Raw genomic sequence first — 17,072 nt, forward strand, 5'->3', positions numbered from 1 at the left:
GGTGAATAAGAAGCCGAGCGGGGTCATATTTCAGGGCCCAATGCATGGTAGTAGCTGTATCTTAAATCACACATACAGATCTCAGTGCTTAAGGTCGGCTTCAATGAAACAACCCACCATGTACTCCTACATGGCCTCTCATCGATACCTTTACCAAATCGTGTTCACCACACCACTCTCATTACCGACATAATCATTTCACTCTAGCCCATCACCCAGATGAACCAGACCTGACACGACTCTAAGCATAGCAGGCATAGCAAGGTAGGAACAACACATACATATGGCTCATACAACTCCTACACATGCTAGTGGGTTTCATCTAGTTACTGTGGCAATGACAGGTCATGCAGAGGAAATGGGTTCAACTACCATAGCACACAGCAGTTTGAAACGCGTTGTCTTAATGTAGTAAAAGAGAGCAGGAGCGAGAACATGGGATTGTATCGATATGATCAAATGGTTGGTTGCTTGCCTGATGGTTCGATGCACTGATACGGTTCTTCGTTAGGGTAATCACGGTACTCCTCGGAGGCAGAACCTGTCGCAAAGGACACCGATACACAACCATCACCAAACAATGTGCAACAATATGATGCATGCATGAAACATGGCAATATGAGTGTGTTGGGCTAATGCAACTAAAACCAGAAGGGTTTGAACAAATTTGAATCAAAGATTCAAATTTCAAACTCAAACATGGCCTTTTAAAGTGCTTTTCCTTGTTCTGCTTAAAACATCAATTTAACTTGTTTGATCATGCATGAAAATAGTACAGATGGATAGATTGGATTTTTCTGATCATTTTTCATATATAATTTGTCTAATTTGGAGTTACAGAATAAAAGTTATGAATTTTTGAAGTTTAAATAGTATTCTGGAATTTCCTGATTTAATTTAAATCCAGAAATATATATATTGCGCCAGCATGACGTCAGCATGACGTCAGCGGTCAACTGCGGCTGGCTGGGGTCAAACCTGACGTGTGGGGTCCACACGTCAGTGACAGGGGGGTTTAACAGGGTTAATTTAATCCTAATTAGGAATTAATGGCGCTGGGGCCCACTGGTCAGTGTCAGGGGGTTAACTAACAGTGATTAGCACTAATCTGACCACCTGGCCGACGGGGCCCACGTGTCAGTGACCCTGGGGGGGTCAAACCCCAGGTCAAACAGGTCAAACCCACCGGCGACATGACGCCGGCGAGGCCCGAGACGGCGGCGCGATACGGAAACGCGCTGCAGGGCACGGGCGAGGCCGTGCTTGGGCTCGTTGGAGAGCCCTTGCTCTCGCGCGTCGAACGGTGGTGGTGGCCGTGCCTGTGGTGGCCGGTACCGACGACGGCGAGCTCGTGAGCGGTGGCCGGAGTTCGAGTGCGGTCGGGATCGGCGCTCCTGCTCGCAGGCGAGGGAGCTGAGGCGCTGGAGGGGCTCTACGGGTCGCGGCAAGCACAACGGGTGCACGCCCGTGACCAAATGGTCACCGGGGCTTCGCCGGCGACGAGCCCGTGCGGCGGAGCGTCTCGGCTCCGGTAGAGGGGCGGCTAGAGCTCGAAATCGAACATGGGGTTAGGGGGAAACGAAGCAGGGGCTCACGGGGATCATGCAGGGAGGGTCAGCGAGCTCGGGGAAGCACGAACGGCGGCGAATCGACGGCGACCATCGGCGGCGGTCGAGGAGGAAGACGATGGCGTGGAGGCGATGCAGAGCTTCCCGAGGGGCTTGGCTTGGTGGGGAGGAAGAGGGGGTCGCGGCGGAGCTCCTGAGCTCAGCGGAGGGGCGAGGGGTGGCCGGTGGCGGCTGCTATGGCGAACGGCGGCGATGGGTGCGTCGGGTGAGAGAGAGAGCAGGGGGAGAAACACGGGAGAGAGGGGGGATAAGGCCAGGGGATCGGGGCGGCTGTGTGGCGTCGTCCGGGGCATCGAGGGCGACGAGAAGGGCGCCAGGCAGGCAGGGAGGGAGGTGGCGTGGCGCGGTGGCGCGCGCACGCGCCGGGCACACTCCCCTCCCTCTGTCGAGGACGAAGACGACAGAGGAGGGAGGCGGGCTGGGCCGGACAGGGAGGAGCCCAGGTAAGCTCCTCCTTTTATTTATTTTTGTTTTTCTAATTTCTGACATTTGTTTTGATTTAAATAAAATATTAAATCATTTTATAATCTTATGCCAATTTTTGCAGGAGCTAGATATATTATTCCAGAGCTCCCCAACAGATGGCATAATTTTTGGACATATATTAATATATATAACTAATATATTTCCAATGCAAATATTTATGCATTAATTCCAAATGCCCAAAATAAATACTTATGAGCTCTTAAAAATATTGGTTTGATTTTTATCTCTGTCCAATATTTTCAGAGAGCAACATGAGCATTTTCTTGGACCTTTTTGGAGAAATTTTTATTTGGATCATTTTGAGAAATGATTCTGAGGGTTTCACAAATCCCCATTTCAAGTTTCTGATGAAAGAGTAAACATGATGCAACAATCTAATGCATGACTAGCTAGGGTGTGACAACTCACCCCCACTCAAAAGAATCTCGTCCCGAGATTTGGGTTCCTCCGGGAAGAAGGTGGGATACTCGAGTCGAAGACGATCCTCCCTTTCCCAAGTTGCTTCATCCTCAGAATGGTGCGACCATTGGACTTTGAGAAACTTGATATTATGACGTCGGGTGGTATGTTCGGCCTGATCGAGGATACGAATGGGGTACTCTCGATATGTAAGATTATCTTGGAGATCAAGCGTTTCGTGGTCCACTCCACGGATAGGATCCGAGAAGCAACGCCTGAGTTGAGAAACGTGGAAGACATCGTGGACTCTGGAGAGGTGCGGAGGTAGTTCCAACTGGTAGGCAACTTCTCCTCGTTTGGCGAGAATGCGAAAAGGTCCAATGTAACAAGGAGCCAATTTGCCTTTGATACCGAAACGATGGGTTCCCTTCAGAGGGGTGACCCGAAGATAAGCCTTCTCGTCAACCTCGAAAGTCATAGCCTTATGTTTTCGGTCATATTGACTCTTTTGACGAGATTGGGCTGTTTTCAACTTTTCACGAACGATACGAACTTGTTCTTCTGCTTCCTGAATCATATCCGGGCCAAAGAATTGTCTTTCCCCGGTCTCTGACCAGTTAAGGGGTGTTCGACACCGTCGTCCATAGAGAACTTCAAAAGGGGCATTACCCAAGCTAGATTGATAGCTGTTGTTGTAAGCGAATTCGGCAAATGGAAGGCACTTCTCCCAGTCCATTCCGAATGAGATAACAGAGGCTCGAAGCATGTCTTCTAGAATCTGGTTGACGCGTTCCACTTGACCACTTGACTGAGGGTGGAAAGCGGTGCTAAAGGAGAGACGGGTTCCCATAGCATTTTGGAAACTTTCCCAAAATCGAGAGGTGAAAAGACTTCCTCGATCCGAGTTAATTTCCAAAGGAACACCATGGAGGGACACTATACGGGAGATGTATAAGTCTGCCAGCTGACTAGCGGTTATACTCTCACGAACAGGTAAGAAATGGGCTACTTTGGAAAGACGATCGACAACGACGAAAATAGCATTATTCCCTCTCTTGGTCCTGGGAAAACCGGTAATGAAATCCATACCAATTTTATCCCATTTCCATTCAGGAATAGCTAAAGGTTGAAGGGTGCCAGCAGGCCGTTGGTGCTCTGCTTTTACACGACGACAGACGTCGCAATTTGCAATATACTGAGCAATTTCTCTCTTCATCCTAGTCCACCAGAACCTCTGGCGTAGGTCCTGATACATCTTAGTACTACCGGGATGAATGGTGAGAGGAGATTCATGAGCCTCCTTAAGGATCAACTGCCGTAGATGCTGGTTCTTGGGAACCACTAGACGGTCCTCAAAGTACACAACACCATGATCATTTGTGGAGAAACAACTAGCACCTCCGCTAGCAATGTTCTCTTTGATTTTAGATATTCCCTTATCTCTCTTTTGGGCAGCGATGATTTGATCCGTAAGAGTAGGTTTTGCTACCAAGGTGGAAAGAAAACCTTGAGGTACAATGTGAAGGTTAAGCTTCCGAAATTCCTCATGGAGAAGCGGTTGACTTTGTTGTAACATCAGGTTGTTACAATAAGATTTACGACTTAGCGCATCAGCCATGACGTTGGCTTTCCCTGGGGTGTAGGTTATTCCTAAGTCGAAGTCTGTGATCAACTCAACCCAACGTCTTTGCCTGAGATTCAGATCCGGTTGGGTGAAAATGTACTTCAGACTTTGGTGATCAGTGAATATTTCGCAACGATTACCGAGGAGGTAATGTCGCCAGGTCTTAAGTGCATAGACTACGGCTGCAAGCTCTAGATCATGAGTAGGATAATTCTCCTCATGTGGGTGCAATTGCCGTGAAGCGTAGGCAATTACGTGTCGATCTTGCATGAGAATGCAACCTAGTCCTTGTCGCGAGGCGTCGCAGTAGATAACAAAGTCCTTGGAGAAGTCTGGCGGTACCAGTACGGGAGCAGAAGTCAGGCGTCTTTTCAGTTCCTGAAAGCTGTGCTCACATTGTGGAGTCCATTCGAACTTCTTATCTTTCTTGAGGAGTTCGGTTAGAGGTTTGGCAACTTTGGAGAAGTTCTCGACAAAGCGACGACAATAGCTCGCTAAGCCCAGGAAACTCCGAACTTGCTTGACCGATTCAGGTGGAGTCCAATTAAGGACGGCTTGAACTCGCTCAGGGTTAACAGCAATACCTTTACCAGATATTACATGACCCAGATAGGTCACTTCTGACAACCAGAATTCACATTTAGAAAATTTGGCATAAAGGCGATGCTCTCGAAGTTTCTTCAACACTAGCCTTAGATGTTCGGCATGTTCCTCCTCGTTCTTGGAGTAGATGAGTATATCATCGAGGTAAACCACGACGAATTTATCCAAATACTCCATGAAGATTGAGTTCATTAACCGAGAAAAGGTGGCTAGAGCGTTGGTTAAACCGAAGGACATGACGGTGTACTCGTATTGGCCATAACGAGTAACAAAGACCGTTTTAGGAATGTCCCCGTTTCTGATTTTGATTTGATGGTAGCCCAACCTCAAGTCCATCTTGGAGAAGATTGAGGATCCAACGAGCTGATCATACAGGTCGTTGATCCTGGGAAGCGGATATTTGTTCTTGATTGTGACCAAATTGACAGGTCGGTAATCTACAACCATCCGGTCCGTACCATCCTTCTTCTTGACGAATAGGACGGGGCAAGCCCACGGGGATGAGCTAGGTCGGATGAAACCCTTTTTCAAGGACTCATCGAGTTGTTTCTTAAGCTCGGCTAGCTCTAGTGGTGCCATCTTATAAGGTCTTCTAGCAATCGGAACGGTTCCTGGAATGAGGTCTATTACGAACTCAACATCCCTGTCAGGTGGAACACCTGGCAATTCTTCTGGGAAGACATCCGGGAAGTCACGGACTACCGGCACGTCCTCAAGGTCTGGCAAAGGGCTGGCGTTAAGAGAACATAATTGTCGCTTGGCTATTCGGGTCAAGACATTGACTATCTTCCCCGAAGGATGGGTGAGTTGAACAGTCCTAGAGAAGCAATCAATTTTGGCTTGATGAGCTGACATCCAGTCCATACCCAAAATGATATTAATATCTGAAAATTTAAGGGCTATCAAAGATGCAAGGAAAACAAGTCTGTCGACTTGGATTTCATTTCCATGGCTCACTCTAGAAGTTTGCCATTTGGATCCCGGAGTTTGAATTACCATAGAGGTTGGCATATCACCGAATGCGACGTTATGCAAACGAGCATAGTTTTCAGATATAAAAGAATGAGAGGCTCCTGTATCGAAAAGAACAGATGCCGGGTGGCAATTAACAAGAAGCGTACCGAGAACGACGTTGGGATCCTCTTGAGCTTCTTCGGCAGAGATACAGTTGACATGTCCACGTGAGGCGGTGGCCGGCTTGGCGTGGAACACTTTCCCTGTCGGCTTGCCACGGCCAACAGCTTTAGCAGACTGGTTGGGGTTAGTCTGGGGACACTCACGCATATAGTGGCCAGATTCCCCACACTTGAAACAAGTCACGGAACTGGTACGTGGAGGAGCATTGTTGGTTGGACCCCCATAGGGCTTGGCCGGTGCAGACTGTTGAACAGGGCGAGGCGCCTGGAAAGATGGCCTCGGTGTGAACCTGGGTGGCAGGGCGGTGTTGGGCACCCACACGCGACGCTTCTGAGGACCAGCACCGGATGAGGAACCCATGTCACGGCCATGCTTGCGTGTTGCGTCATAGTCAGTCTGACCAGTTTCAGCACTGATGGCTTTGTTGACAAGTTTCTGAAAAGATGTGCACTCATGCAGACGGAGGTCACGGCGAAGCTCAGGACTAAGGCCCTTACGGAACCTTGCTTGCTTCTTGGCGTCAGTAGAAACTTCCTCGGCTGCATATCGTGCGAGGTTACCAAACTCCCTGCTGTAAGCATCCACAGAAAGTCAGCCTTGGGTGAAACTGCAAAATTCCTCACGTTTACGGTCCATGAGACCCTCCGGAATGTGATGTTCACAGAAAGCCTCACTGAATTCAGCCCAAGTAGTGACATGGCCCGCTGGGCGCATAGCTCCATAATTCTCCCACCATAGACTGGCAGGGCCTTCAAGATGATATGCAGCAAAGGTGACCTTGTCAGCCTCCGCTACCAGCGCGGAACGCAGTTTGTGAGAGATACTGCGAAGCCAGTCATCAGCGTCGAGAGGCTCGACGGAGTGGTGGAACGTGGGTGGATGTAATTTGATAAAATCACTGAGTGACACCACGTTAGTCCTCTGATGGTGTGCCGTGTTCTGTTCAATACGCTCCAACAAACGGTTGGTCTCCCGCTTGTTTCTCTCAGCTTCCATCATAACCTCGGCTAGGGAAGGAGGATGAGGCAGATTTGTATCCCTGACTTCACTGCCTTCGGCCTGCTCTTGAGGAGCAGGGTTAGTGCGCGTGTTGACCATCCTAGGTAAACAAGACAATGATGTAGTCAGGATGATAAAATTCCAACATAGGATACAAAATGTAGGGAATAACTCGGAATGCAAGATGATCATCCGTATGACATGGTAGATACAGAAACTGCTTCTTTTATTCCATCGTCATACACACCATACAGGGTTTAGTACAAGACCAAACAAAGTACTATTACGGTGAAAAGAGGATTACATCTCATCGGAGGCATCCCAAGCTCCTATACATTATTTTTCTACACCTCCGGAAAGAGTACAAACTAGGTCATATCCCACGAGTCACGCGGGACGATAGACGACACAGCTAGTGCGAACTAGTGATACTACCACTAACTCAGACCGATTCGTAGTAGTCCTCGTAGAAGTCACCTCATAGCCTGGAAGCTCAACATGATCATCCGGAAACAGACGATCTCGCGGAGCTTGTGGACCATAGGGGCTAGGATGAGGCCTTGGACCAACAGACGGTGGCCTGCGGGGACCGCGAGGTGGGGTGATGCCTCCTACATCACGCCATCCCATCACGTCTGGCAGAGCAGATCTCACAGGATAGAGATCGCGCATATCTGAATATCCAGCTTGCACCGCCGGTGCGAACCGAGTCAAAGTGGCCCAGTGGTCAGCACGGGTATTGAAGAGCTCTAACCTCAAGGCCCGATTTTCACGGTCCTTATCCTCGAGCATCTCAGCAGTGGTGCGAGTCCGTGAATCCTCCTGAGTGGGGTCAGCATAGATAGCCTAGAGATACCCTTGTGCTCCCGGAAGTGATCCTGGCATATACCGGAAATCAGAGTCCCGAAATAGTCCAGATCTGACTCGCATGATGGTCATCATAGAGTAGGCGGCGTCCTGCACAGCCATCTCAATGGTAACCCCGAGTCCATAGGAGCAGTGAAGGGGCTCGGTGGATCCAGGATAAGATGGAAATATCCTGACAGTGCAGAGATACTGGCTTTGATTGAAGTCCCGAAATTGCTCTTCGACCGTGTACTCAGGATACCAGCGGTATCCAGCCTCAGTCATTACCCTGACCAACTTGGCAGTATGGTCGGGTACATCTAGGCATCGAGTCAGGCGAACCACTTGATTGAGGTCGCGAGTGGCCATCTGAAAGCACAATCATAATGCAAAGGCATTAGGATTTCTAGCAAAATTTCGGTAGCATAACAGCTGTAAATGCTCAAGAAGGATTTTGAGACATTTGACAAAGGATTTCATACACACTCAACATCATCATACCAAGTTCTGAGACCATCCTAGCAACATAATGTGGTAATAGAACTGAACTAGGCTTGTAACCATCAAACCTATAAGGTACTACTGATTAGTAACGCGTGATCCTGATAGAGAGAATAGATCCTAATTCCTTAACCCCCGGTGGAAGAATAGACTGACTCAGATCAGAATGTCATTAGATAAAGGAGTAAAAGGAGCCTTACGTTCCAACCCACAAACAATTCCCCTACATATAACTAAAGAATTTCTAGACTCAACATCGACCAGTTTGGCTTGGAGAACCTACAGGCAGTCCGGCTCTGATGCCAACGCTGTCAGGACCCCGACTCGATGTCACATCGATCTAGCCGGTAACACCTCATATCACTTTGCGGCCTCACGCACGGTATCCCCACGGGTGTCGTCTTACCTTTGCCCGGGACCGTTTGCGCCTTTTGGCTCACGTATATGATAGTGTCGCTAGCATCCATATGATAAGGAGCCCGGGCTGACATGACTAGTCATAAACCCAAAGTGGCACAGACTTACAGGGACAGGCATCCATGACCCAGCTTCGAACGTGTCGGTCATCAGCAAGTGGGTCCGGGCTGTAGCACTGGGCTAGCAGGACTCCGGTAAACCGGGCTGTAGCGGGCTAACAGGACTCCGGTACTCAAAGCGTGACATTTCCCCGAAGGGACAGACACAGGAACGAAGAAGGACACATGCCGGCCAGCCTAAGTGTTCCAGAGCAGTAGCAAGCTACCATGGCTCAGCGGTAACACTAGGAGACATTTCCCGGTAAGAGAGGCTACTAAAGATAAACAACTAGATAGTCAGATCCCACGCATACCAAGCATTTCAACCATACACACAATATGCTCGATATGTGCAAATACAACGAAGCATCACAACATGACTCTACGACACAAGTACTTTATTTAAGGCTCAGGGAGCCATACATAACATACACAAAGCTACGGGTCTCACGACCCAACATTCAAGTCATACAGTCATACAAACCAGCAGCGGAAGTAACTTGTCTGAGTACAGACAACTAGTAAAATAAAAGAGGCTTGGAAAGCCTAGCTATACTACGTGGTCCTTCACAAGCTCAGGGTCACCACCTGGGCCTTTAGCCTACTCATTGATGTCAATGTCTACATAGAACCCATCAGAAGGGGTTGCAGCGTCTTCTGTAAAAATGTAAATTATAGCAACATGAGTACAAAGGTACTCAGCAAGACTTACATCAGATCCTACATACATGCATATTATCAAGAAGGGTTGGTGGAGTTATTGCAGCAAGCCAGCTTTGACCCTTGGCTAGACTATCCTACGATACTTCAACTTGAAATGGTTTTGCGCACACGAGTCCACTACTCACCACTTCAATACACTACCGAGGATCCACCTCCGTCTTCCTACGGAAGAGCCATCCTCGGCACTCACACTTATCTTGAAGCTTTTAGTAGTTTCCATTTACTTGTCTATGAACTGTATAGGCAACCAAGTAGTCCTTTACCGCGGACGCGGCTATTCGAATAGATCATGTTAACCCTGCAGGGGTGTACTTCTTCATACATGTTTCCACCACTTAGCGTCTGCACACGACATGTGCTCGGCAGACTTCAAGCGAAAGCCGACGTGGGTGTAGACCACGACCTACCTAAACACTTAAGCCTCTAGTCCAGGTTTATCGCCTATTCAGGTTCCATCCGCAGGGAGTCCGGCCGAGGTTTCCCATACGGCCCCGAACGATGTGAACAGGGTTCCCGAGATACCTAACGGGTATTCGGTACACCGTGCCACGTACCTACCGCATCACAGCCCACCCCTACGGTCAGCGCTGTCCACGGTCTCCAGTAGGCTACAAACACCAGAAACTACTTGCAACTCCTGGACAGAGAGCTAGGGTGAATAAGAAGCCGAGCGGGGTCATATTTCAGGGCCCAATGCATGGTAGTAGCTGTATCTTAAATCACACATACAGATCTCAGTGCTTAAGGTCGGCTTCAATGAAACAACCCACCATGTACTCCTACATGGCCTCTCATCGATACCTTTACCAAATCGTGTTCACCACACCACTCTCATTACCGACATAATCATTTCACTCTAGCCCATCACCCAGATGAACCAGACCTGACACGACTCTAAGCATAGCAGGCATAGCAAGGTAGGAACAACACATACATATGGCTCATACAACTCCTACACATGCTAGTGGGTTTCATCTAGTTATTGTGGCAATGACAGGTCATGCAGAGGAAATGGGTTCAACTACCGTAGCACACAGCAGTTTGAAACGCGTTGTCTTAATGTAGTAAAAGAGAGCAGGAGCGAGAACATGGGATTGTATCGATATGATCAAATGGTTGGTTGCTTGCCTGATGGTTCGATGCACTGATACGGTTCTTCGTTAGGGTAATCACGGTACTCCTCGGAGGCAGAACCTGTCGCAAAGGACACCGATACACAACCATCACCAAACAATGTGCAACAATATGATGCATGCATGAAACATGGCAATATGAGTGTGTTGGGCTAATGCAACTAAAACCAGAAGGGTTTGAACAAATTTGAATCAAAGATTCAAATTTCAAACTCAAACATGGCCTTTTAAAGTGCTTTTCCTTGTTCTGCTTAAAACATCAATTTAACTTGTTTGATCATGCATGAAAATAGTACAGATGGATAGATTGGATTTTTCTGATCATTTTTCATATATAATTTGTCTAATTTGGAGTTATAGAATAAAAGTTATGAATTTTTGAAGTTTAAATAGTATTCTGGAATTTCCTGATTTAATTTAAATCCAGAAATATATATATTGCGCCAGCATGACGTCAGCATGATGTCAGCGGTCAACTGCGGCTGGCTGGGGTCAAACCTGACGTGTGGGGTCCACACGTCAGTGACAGGGGGGTTTAACAGGGTTAATTTAATCCTAATTAGGAATTAGTGGCGCTGGGGCCCACTGGTCAGTGTCAGGGGGTTAACTAACAGTGATTAGCACTAATCTGACCACCTGGCCGATGGGGCCCATGCGTCAGTGACCCTGGGGGGGTCAAACCCCAGGTCAAACAGGTCAAACCCACCGGCGACATGACGCCGGCGAGGCCCGAGACGGCGGCGCGATACGGAAACGCGCTGCAGGGCACGGGCGAGGCCGTGCTTGGGCTCGTTGGAGAGCCCTTGCTCTCGCGCGTCGAACGGTGGTGGTGGCCGTGCCTGTGGTGGCCGGTACCGACGACGGCGAGCTTGTGAGCGGAGGCCGGAGTTCGGGTGCGGTCGGGATCGGTGCTGCTGCTCGCAGGCGAGGGAGCTGAGGCGCTGGAGGGGCTCTACGGGTCGCGGCAAGCACAACGGGTGCACGCCCGTGACCAAATGGTCACCGGGGCTTCGCCGGCGACGAGCCCGTGCGGCGGAGCGTCTCGGCTCCGGTAGAGGGGCGGCTAGAGCTCGAAATCGAACATGGGGTTAGGGGGAAACGAAGCAGGGGCTCACGGGGATCATGCAGGGAGGGTCAGCGAGCTCGGGGAAGCACGAACAGCGGCGAATCGACGGCGACCATTGGCGGCGGTCGAGGAGGAAGACGATGGCGTGGAGGCGATGCAGAGCTTCCCGAGGGGCTTGGCTTGGTGGGGAGGAAGAGGGGGTCGCGGCGGAGCTCCTGAGCTCAGCGGAGGGGCGAGGGGTGGCCGGTGGCGGCTGCTATGGCGAACGGCGGCGATGGGTGCGTCGGGTGAGAGAGAGAGCAGGGGGAGAAACACGGGAGAGAGGGGGGGATAAGGCCAGGGGATCGGGGCGGCTGCGTGGCGTCGTCCAGGGCATCGAGGGCGACGAGAAGGGCGCCAGGCAGGCAGGGAGGGAGGTGGCGTGGCGCGGTGGCGCGCGCGCGCGCCGGGCACACTCCCCTCCCTCTGTCGAGGACGAAGACGACAGAGGAGGGAGGCGGGCTGGGCCGCCTGCTGGCTGGGCCGGCCAGCTGGCTGGGCCGGACAGGGAGGAGCCCAGGTAAGCTCCTCCTTTTATTTATTTTTGTTTTTCTAATTTCTGACATTTGTTTTGATTTAAATAAAATATTAAATCATTTTATAATCTTATGCCAATTTTTGCAGGAGCTAGATATATTATTCCAGAGCTCCCCAACAGATGGCATAATTTTTGGACATATATTAATATATATAACTAATATATTTCCAATGCAAATATTTATGCATTAATTCCAAATGCCCAAAATAAATACTTATGAGCTCTTAAAAATATTGGTTTGATTTTTATCTCTGTCCAATATTTTCAGAGAGCAACATGAGCATTTTCTTGGACCTTTTTGGAGAAATTTTTATTTGGATCATTTTCAGAAATGATTCTGAGGGTTTCACAAATCCCCATTTCAAGTTTCTGATGAAAGAGTAAACATGATGCAACACTCTAATGCATGACTAGCTAGGGTGTGACAGGTCTTCATCCCCGAAAGTAACAGGTAGACTTCTATTTCTCCCTGCGACTTGACCCTCTCGTGAAAAACAACTAACATGGATGTGAAGTATAACAGGAATCAGATCCGGTTGTTAAATCCCAACATCTGACGTATCATGCAGTACGTCTACGGCGTCAAAAAAACTTATATTGATCTCGGCGGTTTATAGTGGTGCCCAGGCGCAACCCTGACTTCTCTTCATCCTTAAATCTCACAGATCTTAAGTCTGGACTGATGGACTTGACACTAATGCAAATCCTTCAAACCAGCTCTTCTTCATCCAAAAAAATTATGAGCCCCTCGAACCCTAAAAAAGATCCCTTCAAGAACTCAACACCACTGTGCGCAGGCCCCACGATGGGCGTTGTCGGGGATATACCCCGCGGCGTAAACCGGCCGGACTTGGCGGTTTACTTGAGACCCGGCTAAGACTTGATGACTCACTGGCGACCCGTTTGGGCCTGGCGGCTTACGGTTCATTGGTAATCCGGCAGGCGGGTCAGAAGAACGACAAGACCCGATGGCCCAACAGGCGGTTCATGAAGGCCGGTTCATAATATGGTAGGCCGGTTTAAGGAGAAAGGCATGACGAATATTTACCTTATAAGGAGTTAAGACCAGGACTTGTATCCGGTTCGTATTAGAGATAGACTAGTCCTAATCCTAATAGGACTCCACATATAAACCGCCCCTTCAACATATAGAAGGAGGGGTAGGGCTCCCCAAAGAGGGGAGGAAAAGAAGAAACAATCTTAGGGCTAGACACAAAGAGGAGAGCCGGTTTACGGTGACTCCCTCGTGATGATAATGAGACATAGCCTCAAACAGCATGTAGTGCTATTACCGGATGATGTTTCCTGGGGCCCGAAGCTGTCTAAATCCTTGTCTTGCGTGTTGATCCGCCCTGCGTCTCTAGTCCCACTCAACCCCTCTCAAACTACCACATAGATGCGTTGGCCTCGCGACTAAGTCCTGACACTAAGGACATCTACCGTGACAAATCCACGACAGTTGGCGCCCACTGTGGGGCTGGCGCACGGTGGTGTTGAGATCTTGAAGGGATCTCTTCAGGGATTGAGAAGTTCATGATTTGCTGGATGGAAAGAACCAGCGCAGAAGTTTACATCATATTCAAACCGTCAAACGATATATTCGAGATTCAAGATCAAGAGAACATTAGGGCTGGATCGTTGCTACCGCCATAACTCGCCAAGATCAAGAGAAGGAATTATTCTCATCGAAACCAAAACTACTGCTACAAGAGCTGTCAACAGAGAATGGGCGAGCGGATCCGATGACTACTATGTCGGGCGGCTGTCCGATCGGCCACGTACGAGTGGTTGCGTCCACGAAGATTTCAATATCCCAAGAAAGTCCGACACGGTTCGTGGAATACGATTGAAAGTGGCCAAAGATTGCAGCGTTTTCCTTAATTAGTATGGAGGGACCCGCACCAGGAAAGCCGCCACTCACGTAGGCATCAAATCCCATCAGTCAGAAATTACCAAGGCAACGTTTTCACCGGAGGGTCAACCCTGGTTGAACGGCCGCACCAAGCCACCGTCGCTTCACTGCAGTTTCGTCCGAACCGCCGGTCTGTTCCGAGTCAACTTCGCGTTTTTAAACCGGATCAACTCTGAATCGCTGCTGCTCTATGTCCACAAATCCCAGGCCGTAGCAATCAACCGTGTACTACTGCCTTTTCTTCTACCACGAAGGCACTATAGATCATAGAAAAAGACAGTCTATCACATCAAGCCAACATGACACCAGAGGTTGTTACTAGTACGCAAGGAGTCAAAGGGCAAAATACTATGGATCAGCTGCAGTCATCTACATTAATAAAAGAAAAAGGCTGCAGCCTGACCGCTGTCCCATATCTCGATGGCAGTGACTTTCCAAAGACTTGCTACTAGTGCTAATTGAAATGGAATTACAATGGCACAATCTCCAAGAAGGACCATCATCCATCACGTGGAAGACAAGACTAGTCAAATCCAAGTACTACTAGTACTCGGTCACGTGATTACGTGAAGCTGCAATCAATTTCAGGAAAATGCCACTGGATAAAGGCGATTAAAAAAAGGGGGTGTCAAGGCTAGCCACAAGAAAAATCGAGACAAATCACAAACCACCAGAACTATTATTCGTTATAAAGGTGTCGCAAAGGGATGTGCGCCATGATTATTTTTTGCACTAGCACGGACGAGAGAGTCGTCACCCCCGCTACATCAACGCACGCGGTTGACTCGTCGTCCGCCCCCGCGGCCGATTCGCACACGTCTGCGCCGCTTCCAACGTGGCGGCCGACTCGCTCGTCAGCGCTGGCTTACAGCACTGCGGTCGACTCTTCTGTCCGCACCGGCTTACAACGCCGCAGCCTACTCATTTGCTGTCCGGACGAGTCAGGTGGTATCCATCTAAAGTTTATTTTAGTATACATATTGTTTTTGTCAAAGAACAATTACTTGGTCTTGTAATATTTTTGCAGGACCGTTACGAAAGGGTGTCGCCTAAGGGGGCGCATCAACATCACTTTTTGCAGTTGTGTTTGTCCATGCTAGGATGCTCGACGGATATACGTGCAAGTCGCCACCCCGATGTTCGGATTACATCCGTCCGCACCTGCCGCCGATTCGTGCATCTACATCAGTTAAACAACATCATGTTTGAATCGCCACCCGCGCCGCTTTACAAACGCCATGGATGACGCGTTCATCTACCCTCACGGCGGTTCACGCGTCCGCACCGGCTTACAATGCCACGGCCGACTCATCTGTTGTTCGGGTGAATCAGGTGATATCCCCCTAAGTATAATTTAGCACATATTGTTTTTTTCAAAAAACAAATTACTCCGGCTTGCGATGTTTTTGATGTAGGATAATTGTTCACTACATCAACACGATGTGGTTGACTTGCTCGTCCGCGCCGGTTTACGACACCGGTGCCGATCTTCCCCGTTCCCACCGGTTTACAATGCCGCGGCCGGTTCATCTATCCGAGCTGCCTCTGATGTTGCGGTCGCTTTTGTCGTCCGTCTCTCGCGGCCTGGTCTACATCAACATACCGGGCCGCACCTGTCTGCATGAGCTGTTTATTGGGCGCACAAGTCGCCGCCACTATAGTTTTGATTAACTTCAAATCGCCAGTTGGAAGGAACCATTGGCCGAGTTGCTGACAGGGCTCATATGGGATCATTTACAACCCGCTGCAGTCACCTCAACTTTCTATGGATTCACATCGTGCTATTAACGCCAATGATATACAAGTTATGCCAGTTTATATCACGGTCAAATATGGAGAGCCTCAAGCCAACTCCTCGAGTCACCTTTGAGACTCGGGGGCTACGATGACATGACTCAGCGAATATTGCCAGTTTCAGCAAATTTAAAAACCCCAGGACGATGGAGGGAAGGATAACCCGGTCCCGGAGGCTACTGTTATATTGATGAAAGTTTAAAGGCCGTCAGAAAATTTCCGGTTTAGAAAGTATATGACAGTTACAAAATCCCGGCTCAATGAAGAAGATCCGGGTCATCAGAAAGGATTCCGGTTTATAATCCGGCTCAAGGGAAGTCAGTCTGACTGAAGCTCTCAAATATCCGGTTTACAGTCCGGTTCAAGGGAAATCTGTTCTCCCCCAAAGCTCTGAAGCGCTCAAATCCAGTTTAAAAATGTCCGGTTCAAAAAGGAATTAACTTCTCGCAAGTTCGGGTTTAAAGGCCGTCAGAAAATTTTCCGGCTGAAAATGAAGATTCCGGTTTAAAATCCGGTTCAAGGGAAAGATGTCTCCCATAAAGCTTTGAAGCTCTCAATATCCGGTTCAAGATCCCGGTTCAAGAAGAATTTATCTCTTGCAAAAAGTTAAAAATTGCCAAAGAGGACCTGCTGCCATGATGCGCGGTTCAAACATGGGTATCCCGCCTTACTGGCCTGACATATTATTGATCACATGGGGGCTTCTGCTTCATAAAGCGGGGTCTCTGTTCTTTTACATCAGGTGAGGTTACACGGAGTTGCTCTAAAGCGGCCTCCGGTTTACCCCTTGAGTTCGCTTTGCTAAAAGCATCGTGTTATATCACTTGGAGAATTGGTCGTGTCCGAACCAATACCATGCCTCTTGATAGGCGAGAGCCACCAGATCACTTGGGGACTTGGTCATGTATGAACCAGTCATGCCTCTTGATCGGCCTAAGGCCACAGAATCACTTGGGGGCTTGGTCGAACCCGAACCATGACCACGCCATTTGGTCGGCATAAATGCCACGGTTTCATTTGGGGACCTAGCTGACTAGAGCCATAGTTACACCTAACGGGAGCTTGGTCGTGTTTGGCCATGGTAACACCATTTGATCAGTTTAAATAAAACTTTTCTTTTTGCTTCACA

The sequence above is a fragment of the Triticum aestivum genome, chromosome 3A (genome assembly GCF_018294505.1).
Source record: "Triticum aestivum cultivar Chinese Spring chromosome 3A, IWGSC CS RefSeq v2.1, whole genome shotgun sequence".
Classification (NCBI taxonomy): Eukaryota; Viridiplantae; Streptophyta; class Magnoliopsida; order Poales; family Poaceae; genus Triticum; species Triticum aestivum.